Consider the following 19,956-nt stretch of genomic DNA (forward strand, 5'->3'; position numbering starts at 1 on the left):
TATTTATTTTTTATTAAAAATTGCCATCTCCTCCCCTCCTCCTCCCCCTTCCCTCCCCTCCCTTCCACCCATACCCCCACTCCCTCCCTCTCCAGGCCAAAGAGCCATCAGGGTTCTCTACACTATGTTGAGTCCAAGGTCCTCCCAACTCCCTCCAGGTCCAAGAAGGTGAGCAACCAAACTGACAAGGCTCACACAGAGCCCATACATGTCTTAGAGACCAAGCCCATCGCCATTGTCCTTGGCTCCTCGGTCAGCCTCCACCATCAGCCACTTTCAGAGAGTCCGATTTGGTCGCATGTTCCATCAGTCCCATTCCAAGTGGACTTGGTGGTCTCCCATTAGTTCTGTCCTGCCGTCTCAGTGGGTGAACGCATCCCTCATGGTTCTGACTTTCTTTCTCATGATCTCTCTCCTTCTGCTCCTCATCAGAACTTTGGGAGCTCAGTCCGGTGCTCCAATGTGGGGCTCTGTCTCTATCTCCATCCATTGCCAGGTGAAGGTTAAGGCTCACAGTGAGCCCATCCATGCTGTAGAGTTCACATTCATTGCCGTTGTCCTTGGTTTCTCAGTCCTCCTCCACCGTCAGCCACATTCTTTTAATAGTCAGTAGGGTATCGTAGGAAGACCTTTGAAAATATAAATCCTAACTACATAAATTGCTTCCCGCACAAAGTCAGATGAATCCTTAGAGTTGATATGCTGGAAACGGAGTACATAGAGCTCATTAGTATAGACATGGGAAGGGCAGTGGAGATCTTGTGAGAAGGAGGGGAAAACTGTGTGTGAGAACCGTGTGAGAGAGTAATATGAACGATAGCTTCAGACCTCATTAGGTGCCCATGAGTGTGCTGTCTTTTTGTCATTGCAACCTTAGAAGCAAGTGCATCAGGGGATGGCATCTGTAGGTGCCCGGCAGCTGTTCGCTGCTGGAGTCAGAGAAGGGTAATAGCAAACTGTACTGGTGCTGCAATGGGAATGCCCAGACCTTGGCGTGTGTGTGGTGGGAAAGAAGATTCCATGTGCAACTGTAAAACACATGCTCACATCACAGGCATGGAGAGAGCGAAAGGGCTTTTTCTTCCTTTTCAAATCTTTTAAATTAGGATAACTTCGGTTTAAGAGATTTAAACATCCACAGGGTCTTTGAAAGCAATACAGTATTATAATATATGAAAGAACTAAGGAACTGTAATTTTTAAACAAATAATGCCAAGGGAACAGGATAGGGAGTTTATTTGTAAATTCTGGAAACACAGTGATGGGACAGGAGGGTGTTTGACGTGGTTCTGAGTGAAGAAACACTACATCACGCTCTGGAGGTCTAAGCTTCATCAAGTTCTTCAAAACAACTTAATAGTTTTCATTAAAATATTTCATCAGCCCGCAAGGAAATCTGTTAAAGCCATCAAAGAGAAAGTTCTATGCTTATATTTTTATTATTCTGTCACACTTCAAGTAATATTTCATAGTAGTCATTAGTAGTATTAGAAGTATTCACAAAGTGAATACTTCAGAGAAAAACAAGACAGTGGAGTTGATTTATTCTTGAGGAGTGGTTTAAAGATGTTAGATGCAAATTTCTGGGAAACAGTACACTCTTATCTGAAGTTTATAATAAGTTATACATCTGAAGCAAATATTTTGACTTTAACATGATCTGAAATGTAGCTAGCATATAATTTCTAAAATGTACTACATGTCATTCCACCTTTCAGTTCTATAAAGGTTTTCTACTTTTTATTTGCAGTGTAGAGATTTAAAAAAGACCTTGGACATACTAGGCAAACATTCTACTGAGCTGAACTCCTAAAACCAAAATCTTGTATGCAGAAATAGGTTTAGTATGTTGAAATAAAACTATAATGCAATTGATATATTTCTAAGGACTGCAATCTCAAAGACTGAGACACTAGAGATTACTACCCAAATATCAAAAAATTCTTATTGATAATTTACATAGGTCACAAACGAAAGCTTATTTTAAGTAGCATTAGCAGCATGTGGTTATGAAGGGAGACTTTGAAATGGGGCATCTATATCACACCTCTCCTCCCAAGACTCAGAGATCTTTAAGTAATAGGGAGCAGAAAGACTATAAGAGCCAGAGGTGGGGCCAGAGGGGGAGCCAGAGGTGGAGGATGGCCGCAAGGAAACGGTGTCTTCTGAACTCAGCAGAACACCTGATCATGTGAACTTACACCCTTATACAGCATGCACATGACCTGTGAAAGTTTGAGCCAGACCGAATCCTAGCATGAAGAGGGGAGTTGGACATAAAGTTTGACCTATAGCCAAGGATCTATGAACAACTAACAGCTTCTAGGAGAGGGAAGGCCAGTTTTCTTTAAGAGCTCAGCCCCTGCTAGGTAGGCCATGCTCAAGTAGAAGGCAAAATCCAAGAATCTATGGGCAACACAAGATGGACTTCACAGGTAAAACATCAGGTGTGTAAGGAAGAGGATGTGGACCTAGGAAGAATGCTGAAAATGTATGAAGATTTAAATATCTAAGAAACACTAACAGAATGATAAAAATAATTCACAATTGGAAGTCTCTCACAAAGAAATAGAGTACCGTAAAGCTCTTATATGATGCATGGAGACCCTACTGATCGTGAGTGGAGAAGGACCGTTCTGGTCCAGGTGTTTTAGGGTGGTAAATGTTCAAAGGATGAGGTGGGACCTTGATCCTACTGCTGCTGTGAGAGGTGAGAGAAAAGTTAGCTTTAAGATCTGTGAATAAAATCAGAATTCTAAATCTTATAAAGAGCTTGCTTCCTTCCTCCCACTCCCTTCTTTTTTCCTTCCTTCTTTTCTTCCTTCTCTCTTTATATATTCCCTAGATTTAAGAATAATATCCATCCCTAAGCAATTTAGGAGAAAAATGAAATAGTCTACAAAAAGTTTGTAAAGATTTTTGGCTCTAATATTAAAAAATACAATGCAACAAGTTATCTCTAATTATGACCATCATTAACTTATTGTCAGGTTTTGTTTTTTTTTTTTTTTTCTGAAAACCCAGAGAAGTTGAACATGCATACAGGGCCAGAATTACCTAAGTAATTAATTTCCTCATCATTCCATTGTCTAAATTTGGGTCTAACGATAGGCTTTCATAATGACCATGGTTATGAGTGTTACGACTCGGGTATGATATTATCATTGTCTATGTACTCAAAGAATTAAAATTTTTTCCTTCAGTTGATATGAGAAGCTAGTCCAATCTCCCAGATAACTGGCTTTGTCTGTCACCATGGTTTATATTATACAGAAAATTGTTGTATAGTTAGTCTGTTGTAAAAAAAAATAACATGCATCACACAATAGGCAGATTCTCACTGATGTTCTGTGAAATTTTATGTCCTTTTAAGAACACTTATAGCAGCAATGCACTTGTTTATCTTGTTAGAATCAGAAGCCTTCAAGCTTGCAGTGATTGAGTCATGGTTTGCTGGACCACTGATGTTTATAATGTGCCTGATAATTATCTTTTCACAGATGAAGAAACTAAGGCCCAAAGAAGTCAAACGAGTAACACAAATATTCTTGTGATTTAAGTTGAATGTGTGACATTATCATTTGCAACAACCATGATTCTGTTGAAATAGCTAATTTATTCTAAATGACACTCATGGAGAACTCGATTTTTCTAAACGCTATGCACTGTTGTTTTGACAAAATGACTTAATCATTAGTAACTTGATAAAAAAAACTTTAGATGACTCCAGAAACCTCCACAGTGACAGTGTGGCTCTCGCACTTGGACCCAGGAAATTTTCAGTGCTTTAAGCATTCTGATTTTTATCACCAGGCTGAGTGCCATTTCATTTTTTTCTACATGTGTTAATCTGTAAGCGATAAAAGACGTTAAAGATATTTTATATCCATTTACTTCCAGGATGAGAACCAGAAGCTGTATGGACACCCATATGAGGGTCTTGTCAGATCTTCACACAATCAAAGCCGAGGGGACTCCACTGGAAGACCTCTTTCAGTCATCAGTTGCCAAATACCTATAGCTTTCTGGGTGCAGTTTTAAACCGTGGGATTTCTAACTATGAAATAGAAACATGGCCTTCAAAGCTAACATTCACAGACAATCTTTGTGCAGTAGGAAGTGACCACATTGTAAGGAACTTGATTTTCAGTTTATACCTACATCATGGCTCTCCAAAATATATGTTTTCTCTCAGATATACACTATCTTAAGCTAGGGCTCAATAGAAAACTATCTTGAGACTGATGTAACGCTAACCATTCACCAACCGTGTCCATCTAATATATATGCTGTATTCAGTTGTGAGAAAACATCGTTTATTTTTTATTATTTTTTAAAAACCTGGGAATTTCTTATCAAATAAATCATGAAAATAGCTGGAGGCCAGTAGGTGTTTCATATTACAGGATTCCAGATTTGAGCCAGTTGCTTCCAGACCACTTAGCTCACTTCATTTTCCAAATAAGCTTTACAAAGAGATCATGGGGGGATGTAGAGACAATGATTTGTATAGAGAGCCATAGTAAGACTCAGGTGCTATGGAGGTAGGTATTTGAAAAATCAGGGAATCAGGGAAACTTTAACTGAGGAAAGAAGGAAGATAATACAGAAGAAGAAAGAGGGAGAGTAAATAACAATAAGGATGTTTGAAAAAACCACAGGGAATGAGTATTTTATAAACTCACTTCAAATAAATGCAATATTATATACATATATGTATTAGTTTAACAAAAGGTATGCCACATGGGTGATAATGTTCACCACAAGAACCTTAGACTACCAGAAACCAAGTGCTAAGCATGGGAAACATCCTTCTGAGTTTTGCTCAAGGAGAGTAGGAGACTCCTAAAACATTTTGTCTTTTGCCATTAAACTGAAGGCAAAACTCCATGAAGATCCCATGTGCCTCACACATAGGGCTTGGAGGAATGAAGTTAGAGCTGGCCTGGAAGCTGCCTGAGGACTATTTCGCTATCCTACCTGAGGACTATCTCTCATAGTATCTGAAGGTGCTATGAAAATTGCCCTGGAAGGAAAGTTAGCAGCAGTCCTATGGAGCTGTAAACTACTACAATGATCATCTTACAAGGTATCTCCAATGGTGCAATAGTGGCTCGTGGGGATAAATAACAGCTCTCTAATTAGACTTAAAGAATGTTAAGTGGGGTGGGGGAATTCATGCAAGGTATTACAAGTCTAGTCAACTACTAATGGTTAGAGACATCATGGACGATAGAGAACATACCACAGCCATTTTCCTGGGCAGTATAATTTCTAACTCTATTCTGAATATTTATCCTTATACCCACAGGTAAGCATAGTTCCCATTCTTTATCAAAACAGCTTCTACTTGCAAGAGATAGACACTATTACTGAAACACTCAGGGAAAATCATGGAGGGGGCTGTGAAAAGATTGTAAGAACCAGAGGACCAGGATATTTTCTGCTTGATGTTATACTCTAGACATATCAGGGGAGCTGAAACTTCAACAATAAAAAGGCCTAAATAATACCTGCATATAGACAACACTAGTTGACATAACTATGAATGGGGGGATATTTCATAAGGACCCACACTTAGATGAACAGCTATAATAAGAGGGTAAGCAGGGTTTTCCAGGGATGGGTTCCATATTACCCAGTTGCAATTAGCCAGTCCTAAACACATGTGCACACAAGCAACTCTAAATAGGTTGTGTGTTTATCCATATAGGTATGGATAGATAGAGATATATATGATAGAGATGGTATATATATATATATATATATGTATATATATATGATATATATCACTAATAATTAAAGAAGATGTCATGAGCGGGAGTATGTGGAGGGTATATGAAGATCTGGAGGCTAGAGAGAAGGGGTTGAAATACAAAATTCACACATGAAATTCTAAAGAAATTGAACAAACAAAGGGGTTTTGAAATTCGACAAGCACATCCTGGCAGTGCCACTTAGAAGCAATGGGAAGATTAGCCTACCTCTTAGAGTATCATTTTCCTCATTTGAAGCAGAGAAGTGAATACCCACTGACCAGTGCTATGTTTGGCATGTGGTAGGCATTATATAAGAGTGGATATTGTTATAATATCCATTAGACATTCTTGAAGGGATATTTGACTGAACTTCATATGGTATCTGTCTTCCAACTGCTCCTCTGCCCACTAGATCATTATAGAAGGAAATCATTAAGGCTTAACTTTTTGGAAAGGATGGTTCTTTGAGCTACAATCCAGGAACAGATGGAACATACATATCTCTTGTCTAAAAATAACTCCCACGGAAGCCACCCCAAATAATCAGGTACGTGTTTCTGAGTTATCCTATAGAATCTCACTACTTTCCATACATGGAAGAATACAAGAACACATGTCTTCCAGACATGTGCTTGAAGAAAGAGAAAAGGCTACATGTGAGAATGAAACATAGGCTGAGATCCTCAGAGGAGGAAGGAGATTGAGGCTTAAACATTTTGATGGTACTCAACCACAGGAACTTTACGCTTTCTGTTGTTAAAAATGGACCCTCCCCTCAGATATTGTCAAGATTTACTTTCCCATCTCTACTAGATCTTTGATCATGTATTTCATTCTCAAATATCAACTCCCACATGCCCTACTTTAAGTTACAACCCTCACCATCCACCATAACAGATTTTTCAGCTAGTTTTTCTTTATCACATTTATTTGTGTATGGCAAGATTATGTATTTCACTCATTTTTATTGCCTATTTCTCCACCATAAAAACACAGAAACACATAAAAACAGCTTTTCTTTGGGTCTGAGCCTCACTGTACCAGTGGCATCTGGCATATTTAACAGCAAATAATAGTGTTTAATAATAAATAGTGACGGGACAATCCCTGTAATATTTTCAGCTCTAGATAGTGAGAGCAATCCTGGGAAGTTCCTGGAACCCTCTCAGACTGCAAATGGAGCAGGAGTTGAAGACTTGTCCAAACGCAAGGAGAAACAAAGTACATCATGTTTTCAAGGATTAATAGTTGTGTTTTTGGAACTAACTTGTGTGAAAAGGTTACGCAAATAAGGTTTAAATCAACTACCAGTTTGGGTGAACCATGTTTATAGGCATTCCCAGAACTAGCGGGACCTGAGATGGCAATGATAACCATGTAAAATGAATAACGTTCTATAATCTGCCATCTGAAAGAGATACGTTCATCTTCATGTCTCTGCAACGGATTTACTGAGATTATTCACCCTTGTATAATTAGCATAGATTTGATGATTCTGTGTTTGGAGAAATTAGAATTTCTGTAATTTATCTTTCTGTCCTTTCTTCAATCTTGTCTCGGGACAGGAGAATAGACATACTTCTGAATTTGAAATCTGTCAAGAAAAATAGAGCATATCTCTTCCATTCTGAGTATTAAATAAATCATACTAACCCCACATCACCCTCAAAGCTAATCAAAATGTGAACACCCAACCATTTTTCAAACTCCCTTAGAAATTTCAGAGTTTAAAATTTGACATTTCCAGTTCACATCCCAACGTGATTCTGTCTGCAGTCTCTGAAACATGACCTCCTGGAACTCCTTTATGTGAGCAAGACAACCTGCTCAAGGGTCACAGAAAACATCAGTATTCTATTCTTGGTGTCAAAGACAAAAAGGATGGGGACACCAGAGTGGTTACAGTTGCATTACCACAGCAGAGAGAATGGACACCAATGGCAATGGGAAGCATATTCTGTACCTCACGTTGACAAAGGTTTCCTTAACCAACTTCAGGCTCTCAAGAGCCTTGTCCCTGTCTTTCTGTGACACTCCTTGAGCCACCTACTTCAGCAGACTCTAAGTTGTCACAGCCATAATATCCTCTGCTCCTGGAAACTCATCAGCTTTGATATCCTAATGAATTTCTCAGCTTGCCTTTTGTTTCATATGAAGGCCTATTATTTTGTATTTCAGCGAGTGTGTACAGTGTATGTGTCTGTGGGTCTGTCTCTGTGTTTGGTGTCTCTGTGGGTAGTCACCTCTATGTGTACAGGTGACTGTGAAGATCAGAAAGGGCATCAACTTTCTGGAGCTTGACTTACAGTTGATTGACATTCTCTGAAAACACAAGTGCTCTTCAACACCAAACCAGTTCTCTAGCCCCTTACACTTAGTCTTTTGATTAAATTATTGACTTGCCTTTTTAGGAAGATCCACATTAGGACAGTTTAGCAAGAATCCTCTGATGCTTCCTCTTTATAAATGTACAGCCACCAAGCCCTTCTTCCTGTTCCTTTGCAATAAATCCCCCTTTCCTTGTGTTCAGAGGTGACTCCAATCTCTCCTCCCAGAGGACAGAATTGACCTTTATTACAATATTTTTTGAATAAAGTCTTCCTTGCTGTTTTAAACAATGTCAGAATAATTTCTTTTTTAGCGCTAGGCAGGTAAACAAAGACATCACCTTGGCTCTCTTGAAAGTATGGAAAGGAGTGGAGACTGAGTAGCACTCACTCCTAACAGCAGAGAATCATGGGACTTGGCTAAGTCTAGCTGCCTTGAGGCATGTGTCATGGTCTTCTAAAGGCTCTAGCCTGTGACTCTTGGGGCACTTTCTGTGTGTGTTAGTTCCCTGGAAACTAAGGCACTCCCTCAGGCAGTAAATCATCGAGCCCTCCTGTGTGATTGCGTTCCTTAGAGCTTGGCGTAGCATGTAGAACTTAGCTGAACATTTAATGTTAGACATTAATCTTGTCAGGCCTGCAAACCACCCTTATACCCTATTATGATAAGTGCATAAAAAGTCTGATACCTTGAAATAAATGTTGTCTCAGTCGCAGTTTTGCTGAAATCCCTCCAACCTGCCCTGACTCATTCCCACCGCCCATATCAGAGGACCTGGTTTGGTGAGTAAGTCCTGGCACTTACAGAGAGTGAATTTGGAGAGCACAGTGGTGGGAAAGCAGCTTCCCAACCTCTGCTGTTTCCGTCTGCCAAGTCGTAAAATCTCCAAATTCCTGCAATAAGATTTCAACTTTCAATAGCATCAAGTTTCAGAGACTTAAAAACACAACAGGCTGGCTCTGAAGAAAGTTTATGGAGATTAAAAAATATCTCTATTTTCTTGAAACAAGAGGTGCTTGTTGCAGTTATGAGAATCAGGCTACATAAAGCTGCTCATGTGGCTTTTGGGTATCAGAGTCTTAGGCTCATATTTGTCTAAGATTTTCATGCTCTTCTTTCTATCCAGTAAGAGCTGACTTTCTAATGTCACTGTATAATCACACAGAATAGTTTTAAGAAAGAAAATCATAATCATAAAATGACAGGAGACTGGTATCTCAGAAATAATTTTCTGACAGAGATCACTGACTTCTAAATGCTAAAAGTCTGACTTTGACTATTTCAAAAACCCATAACCTTAGTTTTCTCTTTTGAGAGCCTTTGTATTTTATACAAATATTTATGATAACCCAACAATCTTTAGTGTGCTATATAACTGTTAGGATTATTATAAAAGAATGGAAAACATCAAAATAATTTTATTACTATTTCCATAAGTATGATCTTGAGATATGCATTCATCATTATATTCATATCCATGTTTAGGCACACACTTTATTTTGCTTTGTCTCTTACCTCTACACTTCATATTCCATTATAAGAAGAAAACACTAGGGCTTTCCTCACCGTTCATATATAATAAAATACATTTCTAAAATGAATGCATTTCTAAAACTTCATCAATCAAATAAAATTGTTCTAGTTCTCATATTTCACAATGTAACTGGAATAGGAAGCAGTTAAGACAACTTTAAAATGTTGTAGAATTCAGATAATTTTGTGGTGCTATTGCTGGTATAAAAAAAGAAATTTAAAATAGAGAAGGTTAAAAATGGTACTGCTGTTTCCAGAGAAATGCTTCTGCTAGGTGACATCGAGGGAGGCAATTGCTTCAGGGATGTTGCTTCTTTGCTGGACTATGGGGGACCTGAGAAACTGCACAGCTTCAAATGAGGTTGGGTGGCAAGATGTCATTTAATTTCTTCCTTGAGCACTCATGCTGCTAAGAATCTAAAGGAGACAACTCATTATCAGACGGAACTAGGAAGGGGATTTTGGTTAAGATTGTAAAAGGTATCTGCTTGCAGATAAAGTCTTTAAAGTATACATTTTAATGCTTGAAATAATTGACCTGAGGAATACAGAGGTTACATAAATATCTATTATTTCTTAGCAGATTACCCTAAAGTTCAGGGAGGGACTTAAAGATGAAAAATGTTTTATTTGCTCACAATCAGGCATTCATTCATTTGCAATGTCTGAGCTGTCTGATTTTTGTAACTGAGTGATGTAATCACTTGTGTAACTAAGATCATCTTGTGACTTGACTATGGCTGGTCTCATTCACACATTTGATGACTGTATTAGTTAGCTTTAAATGTGACATACCTTGAGTTATTAGTTATCTGAGAGAAAAGCCTTATTTGAAGAATTGATTATAATAGGCTTGTCTGTGTTTGTAGAGGATTGCCTTGATTATTGATTGGTGCAGGAAACGCATCCCATTGTGGGTGGCACCATCCCTAGGAAGAAAGCTAGCTACATATGTGTCCGTCAGCAAGTCAGTAAGCAGTAATCTTCTACAGTTTCTGCTTCAAGCTCCTGTTTGAGTTTCAGTTCTGACTTCCCTCAGTGATGGACTATGTCTTGTCCATGTAAGATGAACCAAACCCTTTCCCCCTTAGCTTACTTAATTTTTTTTTAGAGAATTTTATCACAGCTACAAGAGAAAAAGTAGAGCAATGAGAAAGATCAACTGTCTTCTTGATTATGGTCCTCTAGTCTGGTAGCCCTTGCTTCTTTATATGGGTGGGAAAATTCTAAGAGCCCAGTTTTAAGGTACAAATTGTTTCCAAATTTTGCTAATATATTTCTCTGTATACTAATGTTTTATTGGTCAGAAAATGCCAAATGGCCAAATCCAAAATGTGAAAGATTGCATAATAGTGTAGATACAGGCAAGCATGATTGGTAACGTTTCTAGAAAGATATTATCAAAGGTACATATACAGTCAATTTCATTATTTATGGATCCCACATTTGCTAATTTACCTACTTGCTGAAATTTATTTGTAAGCCACCAAGAAATCTCTATATTTTATGATCAATCATAGATAAATACAGAACTAAGAAAATTTTGAGATGAGCAATATAGGCACACAGTGAAGTTGAAGGATGGTGTTCTACTTTCTAATTTCTGTTTATACTGTAAAGAAGATTATATTGTCCAGTGTATTTAGTGATACCACTTACGTATTATTTTACCTAAGAGAAAACAGGAATTATTTTTTAATTTTTTAATTAAAATCAACTTCATCATTTCTTCCTCTTCTCTCTCCAAATCTTCCCTTGCCCCTTTCAAACTCATGGCCTCTTTTTCTTCAATAATTACAGTTACACATACACACACACACATACACAAAATCTACTGAATCCATTAAATGTTGCTTGTAAGTTTTGTGTGCTAATCACGTGAGACACCCATGCCTAGAGGAGGAAGTGAAGGTAGTTAATGACTGCTGAAAGAGGAGTAATTAGTCTTCCCCATGAGCTCTATTGACTGAACATTTAAGATCTTCCTTGAAGCTGGATCAGACAGGTAGGTAGCTGATAACTTCAGAAAACTATATAATCATAGCTGTGCTTTGATCAAAAGTTTTGTTTGGCAGAAGTTGTATTAGTTTTAACTGGGAGAGAAGAAGCTGCACGGGGGGGGGGTAGGGCTAAAAGAATAGTAAGCATTGTCACAAGACCAAGTTTGTGGATTACAAGAGCACTTAGAACTCCAAAGAAGATCATGTTCTACAGACACTGAGGAGTTCTAATCCTTAGCATTGTAGAGTGAGCTGAAGCACACAAGAATCACAGATAAACAAGAAGTTTTAGGCTTATTTGAAAAGCCCAAGTTGGTGTCATTATCTGTAGTTGTGGAGACAGAGGTTTTAGGGCTTCCAAATTTGGTTCTGGGTACAATCATTTTATTGCTGGTAGACTCTTTAAGGTGGGACACATAATGGAACAGTGGAGATTCAGGAAAGTCTAAGGTTGGGGGTGTGTATTTTGGATCTATCTGTAGAGAAACAGTGATGAAATTCTGATTAAAGAAAGCATTATTAAACTGGAGGATTTAGAGAGCAGAAAAATAAGCCATGATGATGCCTTGACTAGACTGGGAAAGGCAGAAAGAGAATGGAATAGAAACAATGGAACAGAGGAACCAGTGAGTATTGGGAAAGTGCCACACGAAGAAAATGTGCAAAGGAAAGGCTCCGTTGATGATGACAACATCCTTAAAAATCACAAAGCTGCAGCAAGAATGTAAGAATAGCAGGATAGGTTTCCAGAGGCTGACGTGTATTTGGCATCTGAAGAAAATCAGGGAATGGTAGCTGAAGAAGATGAACAACTGAGTACCTGTATTTAGGGTAGGAAGTCCTTTGGAGGCATCCTTTGAAGACAGATTTTGTCTGAGGGCAGAGGAAGTTGAGTAATACAATGCATTTGGTTGGTTTTAGGGAACGCAAAGTTGGTTGGGTAGAAATTTAAAATTACACAGAATTCTTAACTCCTTATAAAAGTAGTTTAAACACCTGATAAGGAGACCTGGGTTTGGGTGAGGAGGGTAATTCTTGGATATATGTAACAGTCTGAAAGAACTGAAGATCCCTAGCAAAAAGCACCAGCTAAAGAGCAGCTCCACTGGGAATGAGCTATAAAGAAAGAAAACTATAGTCCGTGGGCTATATCACAGAGCTCTTCGGAGTTTTTAATTTTGAGTGTAGTTTCAGGTATGACTTATCTCTTAGTTAGGGCTGCTAGTGTTGTGATTAGATATGGGGGCGAAAATCAAATGTCGGAAAAAATGCTTCACTTGGCTATTTCCACAGCACTGTTAATCATTAGAGGAAGTTAGGACAGGAACTCAAGCTGGGCAGAAACCTGGAGGAAGAAGCTGAAGCAGAGGTCATGGAGGGGGCTCCTTCCAGGCCTGTTTCCTCTTCTCTGATGACTCTAGCTTGTGTCAAACTGACATAAAACTAGTGGGCACATCTGAACATTTGTCAAATTGACACTCAAACGTGCCACTGTTAAAAAAGAACTTTCTTTCTTGTTAATTCCCCAAGATCACACATTAATAAAGGCATCACAACATGTAGGCGGAGGCTGATTGTTCGTTTCCTGATTACCCAGACCCAAAATAATCACACAGAAACTATTTAAAAAAAAAAAAAAACTCCTTGGCTTATTAGCTCAGGCTTTTTGTTAAATAACTCTTACATCTTAAATTAACCCATTCCTATTATTTTGTATTTTGCCATATCGGTAAGGTTCCAGGGCTTTCGTCTCCTTCAGCAGCTATATGGCATCTTTTTGACTTTGCCTACTCTCTCTCTACATCTCTGTTCAGATTTTCTGCCCGGCTTTACTGTTAAGCCATTGGCTGAAAGCAGTTTCTTTATTAACCAATGGTAGTAAAACATATTCACAGCATACATAGGGGAATCCCACATCAACAACATTGTCCCACAGTCTCACGAATTCAAATACTTTAAAAATTCAATCTTTCTAAACATCCCCAAATCTCTTTTAAAGTCCAAAGTCTCCTAAATTTGGACTCATATAAAATTAAAATAAGTAAGTTAAAAACTTTCTTACATTAAGTGGTAAAAACCAAGGTACAATCACAATCAGATCAAAACAAAACCCAACTCTAACAGTGTAAATAACTCAATGTCCAGTATCTGGGATTGCTCATATTCTTCTGGGCTCCTCCAAGGGCTTAAGTCTTTTTTTCCTGACTCTGCCCTCTACGGCACACACAGCTTGTCTTCTAGACTCCAGCTGGCTCCACTGGAGCCTTTGCTGCTGTTCTTGGTGGTCATCTCATCTCCAACATGCTAGGGTCTCTTACTGCAACTAGTCTGAACTTTTACCATTAGCCTTTCCTTGCTCTTTTTATGGACTCCAACCTGGACACAAAGTATCAGGTCTGAGATGCTCTCCATGACCCCTTTAAGCATGCAAAACCAGTGCCATGTGGCTAACTTTTACAGTATCAAGTTCAGCTGTTTACATGAGGTACAACCTTGGTGGCCTCTGGGACCCAGCTTCTGTGTCCTGACTTTGAGAAAACACTTCCCAGAATATTTCACCTCAGTGGTTCTGGTCTCTATTTTTTCTTTTTTCTTTTTTAGTTTTTAAATTTAATTTTTATTTAAAATTTGACATACAATATATTTTGATCTCGTTCTTTTATTGTTTTTAATGAGCTATGCATTTTTTCTTCCCCCTCCCTTCCTCTCATCTCCTCTTCTACCTTCTCTTGTGATCCCCATGCTCCTAAATTACTCAGGAGATCTTGTCTTTTTCTCCTTCCTATGTAGATACATGTGTGTCTCTCTTAGGGGTCTCTTTGTTGTCTATGTTCTCTTGGGTTGTGGACTGTAGGATGGTTTTTCTTTGCTTTAGGTGTAAAAGCCACTTATGAGTGAGTACCTATTATATTTATCTTTCTGGGTCTGAGTCATCTCACTCAATATGTTTTTTGTCTCAATCCATTAATTTGCCCGCAAATTTCAAGATGTCATTTTTTTAAACACGGGGTAGAACTCCATTGTGTAAATGTACCACATTTTCTTTATCCATTCTTTGTTTGAGAGGCAGGTATGTTGTTGCCAGGTTCTGGTTATTACGAATAATGCTATAGCCGAGCATATGTCCTTGTGGTATGATTGAGCATTTTGGGGGTACATACCTAAAAGTGGTATTGCCGGGACTTGAGATAGATTGTTTCCTAATTTTCTGAGAAACTGCTATACTGATTTCCAAAGTGGCTGTATAAGTTTGCACCCCCACCAGCAGTGGAGTAGTGTTCCCTTTACCCAACATCCTCTCCAGCATAAGCTGTCCAACCCAGTAGCACAGACACTGATAGCAACAATTAATAATTGGGACATTCTGCAACTGAGAATCTTCTATAAAGAAAGGACATGGTCAACAAGACAAAATGACAGCCTACAGAATGGGAAAAGTGTTGGGAGCTGTAAATCCCCAGATCCTGAATTTCTTGTAACAATGTGTTATACTTGCAGCTGCTCTGAACACAAGACCCTCAGGAGTTCCTGATGACAGGGGAGTGGTTTCTGGTGGGTTTGACTGGGGCGTGGCTATCAATTTAAGGATCCCTATACAAGCTGCCCCTGGATAAAATAAAGGGGGCATTCTTGGTGATATTCCTGTTTCAAGGATGACTGGTGTCTCTATCTGTGTGTCTCAGTGTGTTTAAATCTCCAGGCCCTTGCCTGGCTGGTGAATGTTCCTGTAATGCAGGCTCTGCACTATAGGCATAGTACCGTAGTGCAGGTGCCACAGAAAAGATCTACAGAGGACTGATCTCCAAGATGTGCAAAGAACTCGATAAACTTGATAAAGAACAAATAATCCAATTTAAAACTGGGGTACAGACCTAAACAGAGAACTCTCAACAGATGAAACTCAAACGGCTGAAAGACACTTAAGTAAATGCTCAACATCCTTAGCCATGCAAATCAAAACAATTCTGAGAGCCCATTTTACACCTGTCAGAATGGCCAAGATCAAAAACACTGATTCTGATCTCTTCTTAATCACAGCTGATTCTTCAGCCCCAGCTAATTATCATGCATTGTCCCAGGAAAGCAAAGGTTTTACTTTAGGGGTTCTGATCTCTTGTTAATCACAGCCGATTCTTCAGGTTCATTTGATCAGACACCACCATAGATTCTTCACAAAAAGATGAGTTGGTATAGTCTTCCCTCTGAAACTCTACCTATCAGGCCTCCATTGTCTGCACTGCTTCAAAACGTTCTAATCTTCCAAGCCGCTGCAGAATAGCCCACTGAGCTCTCTTCACTAATGGTGTTTCTAGCCCAGAGTTCCAAAGTTCTCCCACAATTTTCCTTAAAACAACATCATCAGATCTGTCATAGCAGTGCTCCCCATTTCCTGGTACCAATTTCTCTTGGTTAGGGTTACTATTGCTGTGGTGAAACACCATGAAGCAAAAGCAAATTGGGGAGGAAAGGGTTTGCTTGGCTTACCCTTCTGCACCTTATTTCAGGAACTAAAGGAAGGTAGGAACTTGGAGACAGGAGGCAATGTAGAGGCTGTAAGTGAATTCTTTCTACTAGTTTGCTTCTTTTACTCTGATGATTCTAGCTGTGCCTAATTGATATAAAACTAGCCAGCACAGTTTATATGCTTATAATAAAATAGAGAGAGCGGACACAAGATTTAAGGAACTAAGGAACAGGACTTGGAGAAATTGCAACAGAAATATTGGAGTTATCAAAATTATGAAATTTGTTTGTTTCTTCCACTGATGCAGAATCCACATGTTATGTTTGTGATACTCGAGTCTTATTGGACACTGCATAACATACAAGATCAGAGTTTTGTCTTTTATTAGGCATAAACTCTCAAATTGTAAAGACATGGAAATTTTTAAAGAACTTTTTGCTTACTTAGTAGCTAATTAGGGCACTGTGCTCATATGCAAGACATCTAGGGCTGGTTAAAAACAGGATGTCAGGCTAGGGTGCTGAGTTCACACAAAGTGCTCCTGCATCCTGGCAACAGGCCACCTGTTAACACCCAGCTCTGTGGTCTATCAGGGAGCAGAAAAATCGACCACTTCAGGGAGGGCTTTGAGGAAGGAGGGCCTGCTAGACATAATCACTTTGGGGAGGGGGTGCTTGCTAGACATAACCACTTTGGGAAGGGGCTTCTTAGAGATAATGCACCTGCTGTTATGTAAGACTAAGTCCTTTGACCCAAAATGAACCTGGCTTGTGGTTTTTGCCTATATAATGTCAACCCCAAATTATGAGGGGGCTCTCCTCCCTACTGTGTTGCGATGAGTAGGGAATGAGACCCCCAGCCTGGCTATATAGAGCTCCAAATAAATCTTGCTTTTGCATTCTGGACTTGACTGGATCCTGGTGGTCTCTCTGGGGGTCGCGACTTGGGCACAACAAAATAACGTAATCACTCTACATCCTTAAAACATAATCAAACCTTCTGATAAAGTACGGAAAGCAGAAAGAGTGTCTGTGAGCCAGGAAAGGAAATGAGAATCTGAAGAGTGTTTGGGAACCATTTCTATGATTTTATTACAGGACTGGGGTTCACTCATGGAATTTGGTGTTGAAGTATTGTTTCTTTAGGGCTGGGATGTGGTTCAGTGCTAACGCACCTGTCTGGGACATGGAAGGTGCTCAATGCAATTTCTCCTCCACCCTGGAAAAAGAATTACTTCTGAATTGCTTATCAAGTGGAGAGTAGCATAAGCTAATAGGTGGTACTTAAGAATGATTTCTTTTTTTCACCTCTTGGCAGTTTTTCATTTTCTAGGTGACTATTTTTAGAAACCCAGACCTTTATTGAGTAAATGGTTTTGCTATAAACATTACAATATTTCAAACTAAAATAATACATTATGGTTATTCTCACTTTTACCTATTTTAGCCATATACAATCCTAGACAATAATACAATAAGCATGGAGTCTTACTCTACATTTTGTAAGTAGTGCCATAGCAACAAATGAAAATGCCCTGTGTTCACATTGCAATTTTTCATATCAGAAACTCATAGCAATTATTTTCAATGATGTCTTTACTGAGTAGGCCATAAGATCAACTAAAGAACTGTCGGTAACCTTCAAGGAATGAATATCACTATTGTGTCCTACTGGGCTGTGATGACCACTGTTATGGTACGTAGGCATCATAGCTCTGCAAGACTCTGCTGCTTCTTCTTTTTGGAAGCTTACATGTCACTTTCTGTTACCATGAAAGCCAATCCTCAGGGAAGATGCTATTAGATCAGAACCAGCTCTAGTTCTCTGGCTCCTTTATTTTAAGTTCATGGTCTGCAAGATACTATGAGCCAGTAGGTGGAAGATGGGTTTCCCAATGTTACAGAAAAACTTTGGGTAACTGTCCAGGCAGTGAAATGTCTCTGTCGATTCTAGAGTTTTGAAGTTGCTTACAGTGTACTTCCTGTTTACTTAGGTAATATTATATTCTTCTGGAGTCTTTGATGGAGTTAAAAATAGATAGCTATAGTTTTCCTCAGTTATGATAAAAGATAAAGTAAATAAAATATTATAACTGTAATTCTTGCTTGATACCTGTTTTGTTATATGTAATTTTACTATGTAAAAGTTAAAACCTTCCTTTATTATGTAAACAGAAAAGGGGAAATGGTGTGGGAGGTCCTTTTGTCTATGTGTTGCCCTTATTGGTTAATGAACAAAGAAACTGTCATGGCTTGTTGATAGTGCAGAACTTAGGTAGGCGGGAAAAACTGGACTGAATGCTGGGAGAATGAAGGCAGAGAGGGAGATGCCATGGAGCCATTGCCAGAGTCAGAAATGCTGAAACTTTGCCGATAAACCACTGCCATGTAGCGATACACAGATTAATGGAGATGGTTAAATTATGATGTGAGGGTTAGCCAATAAGAAGCTAGAGCTAGTGACCAAAACAGTGTTTTAATCATTACACTTTGTGATTATTTAGGGTCTAAGCTAGCTGGGTGGCTGGGAAGAACAAGCAGCCCTTCCCCAACAATAATCCATAACAACATTCTAAATATTAACCTTTCTACCCACGTAAGTGTAGTTATTACCTCTGATTAAGAAACTGTGCAACAGATAAAGATTATTATAGAAAACTACAACTACTCAAAATAGATAGCTGTGGAGCTCAGTCCTACCTGGTAGATAAATCTTGTATCCAAAGCTTTGGGATCACCGTAGAAGAGTGGGGCAGAAAGGTTATAAGCCAGAGGAACAAAGAGGTTCTGTTTCTTAGAAACATAAGAGAAGCTAAATCCACAAAGTCTGACCAACATGGATGCTTAAACATGACATGATTTAGGAGCCTGTCAATAGAAATATAAACATGAAAGGGGGAAAGCTCAGAGGACTTAATTAAAGAAAAAAGAACTACAGACAAACAAGAAATACTAAGAGTAAAAAAAAAATAGTCTTCCCCAGGGAAGAAGACCACACCAATTGATTACCCATACCAAAGGTCAGCCCTGAAGACATAAACACACAAGTGACACATTACAAGTTAATCATGATGTATTTATATGCTAATTGTAACAATAATTAAAGACAAAGAAAGAGACCATGAATTTGAATGAGAGGAAGGGGGTTACATTGAAGAGTTAGACAAGTGGAAAGGGAAGGAAGATGTGATATGATTGTATCATGGTCTCAAAAAATAAAAAATATTACAAATGCCTTTATTCTTAAGGAATACATTCTCAGCAGTTGTCTTACTGCACAAGGTAATAAATAAAAAAAACATATATGTATGTAAGTCCACATAAATCTTATTTATATATCCACAGTGGTGTTCTCTGGCATGACTAGATGTTCTTCAGTTCTCCTAATATAGATGCCTAATTTATAAAAGCCCATTCCACCCATTAGACCCTGCAAGCTACAAGTCCCATTCTACCCCAAACCTTCCTATCCCCACCCCCTCCACAACCTCAGTGGAACTCTGAAACACAGTCTGCTACTATACAGAGAGGACCAAGAGAGGAACTCTGAAGCACAAGCTGAACATAATAAAAGCAATATACAGCAAGCCGACAGCCAATGGCAAATTACATTGAGAGAAATTCAAAGTGATTCCAATAAAATCAGGAACAAGACAAGACTCTCCACTCTCTCCACATCTAGTCAACATAGTTCTTGAAGTTCTGTCTAGAGCAATAAGACAACAAAAAGTGATCAAGGGAATTCAAATTGGAAATGAAGAAGTCAAACTTTCACTATTTGTAGATGATATGATAGTATATGTAAGTGACCCCAAAAACTCTGCTAAGGAACTCCTATGGCTGATAAATACCTTCAGTAATGTGACAGGATA

The 19,956-nt window shown here is 38.7% G+C and overlaps 1 protein-coding gene across 2 annotated transcripts in view; it reads right to left on the minus strand.

Moving 5' to 3' along the window:
* The window catches only part of Gabrb1 (gamma-aminobutyric acid type A receptor subunit beta1), a 389,769-nt gene that overhangs the window by 157,528 nt on the left and 212,285 nt on the right, over positions 1–19,956 (minus strand). The gene's annotated exons all lie outside the window — the stretch shown is intronic.

The sequence above is a fragment of the Arvicola amphibius genome, chromosome 1, assembly GCF_903992535.2.
Source record: "Arvicola amphibius chromosome 1, mArvAmp1.2, whole genome shotgun sequence".
NCBI classification, from domain to species: domain Eukaryota; kingdom Metazoa; phylum Chordata; class Mammalia; order Rodentia; family Cricetidae; genus Arvicola; species Arvicola amphibius.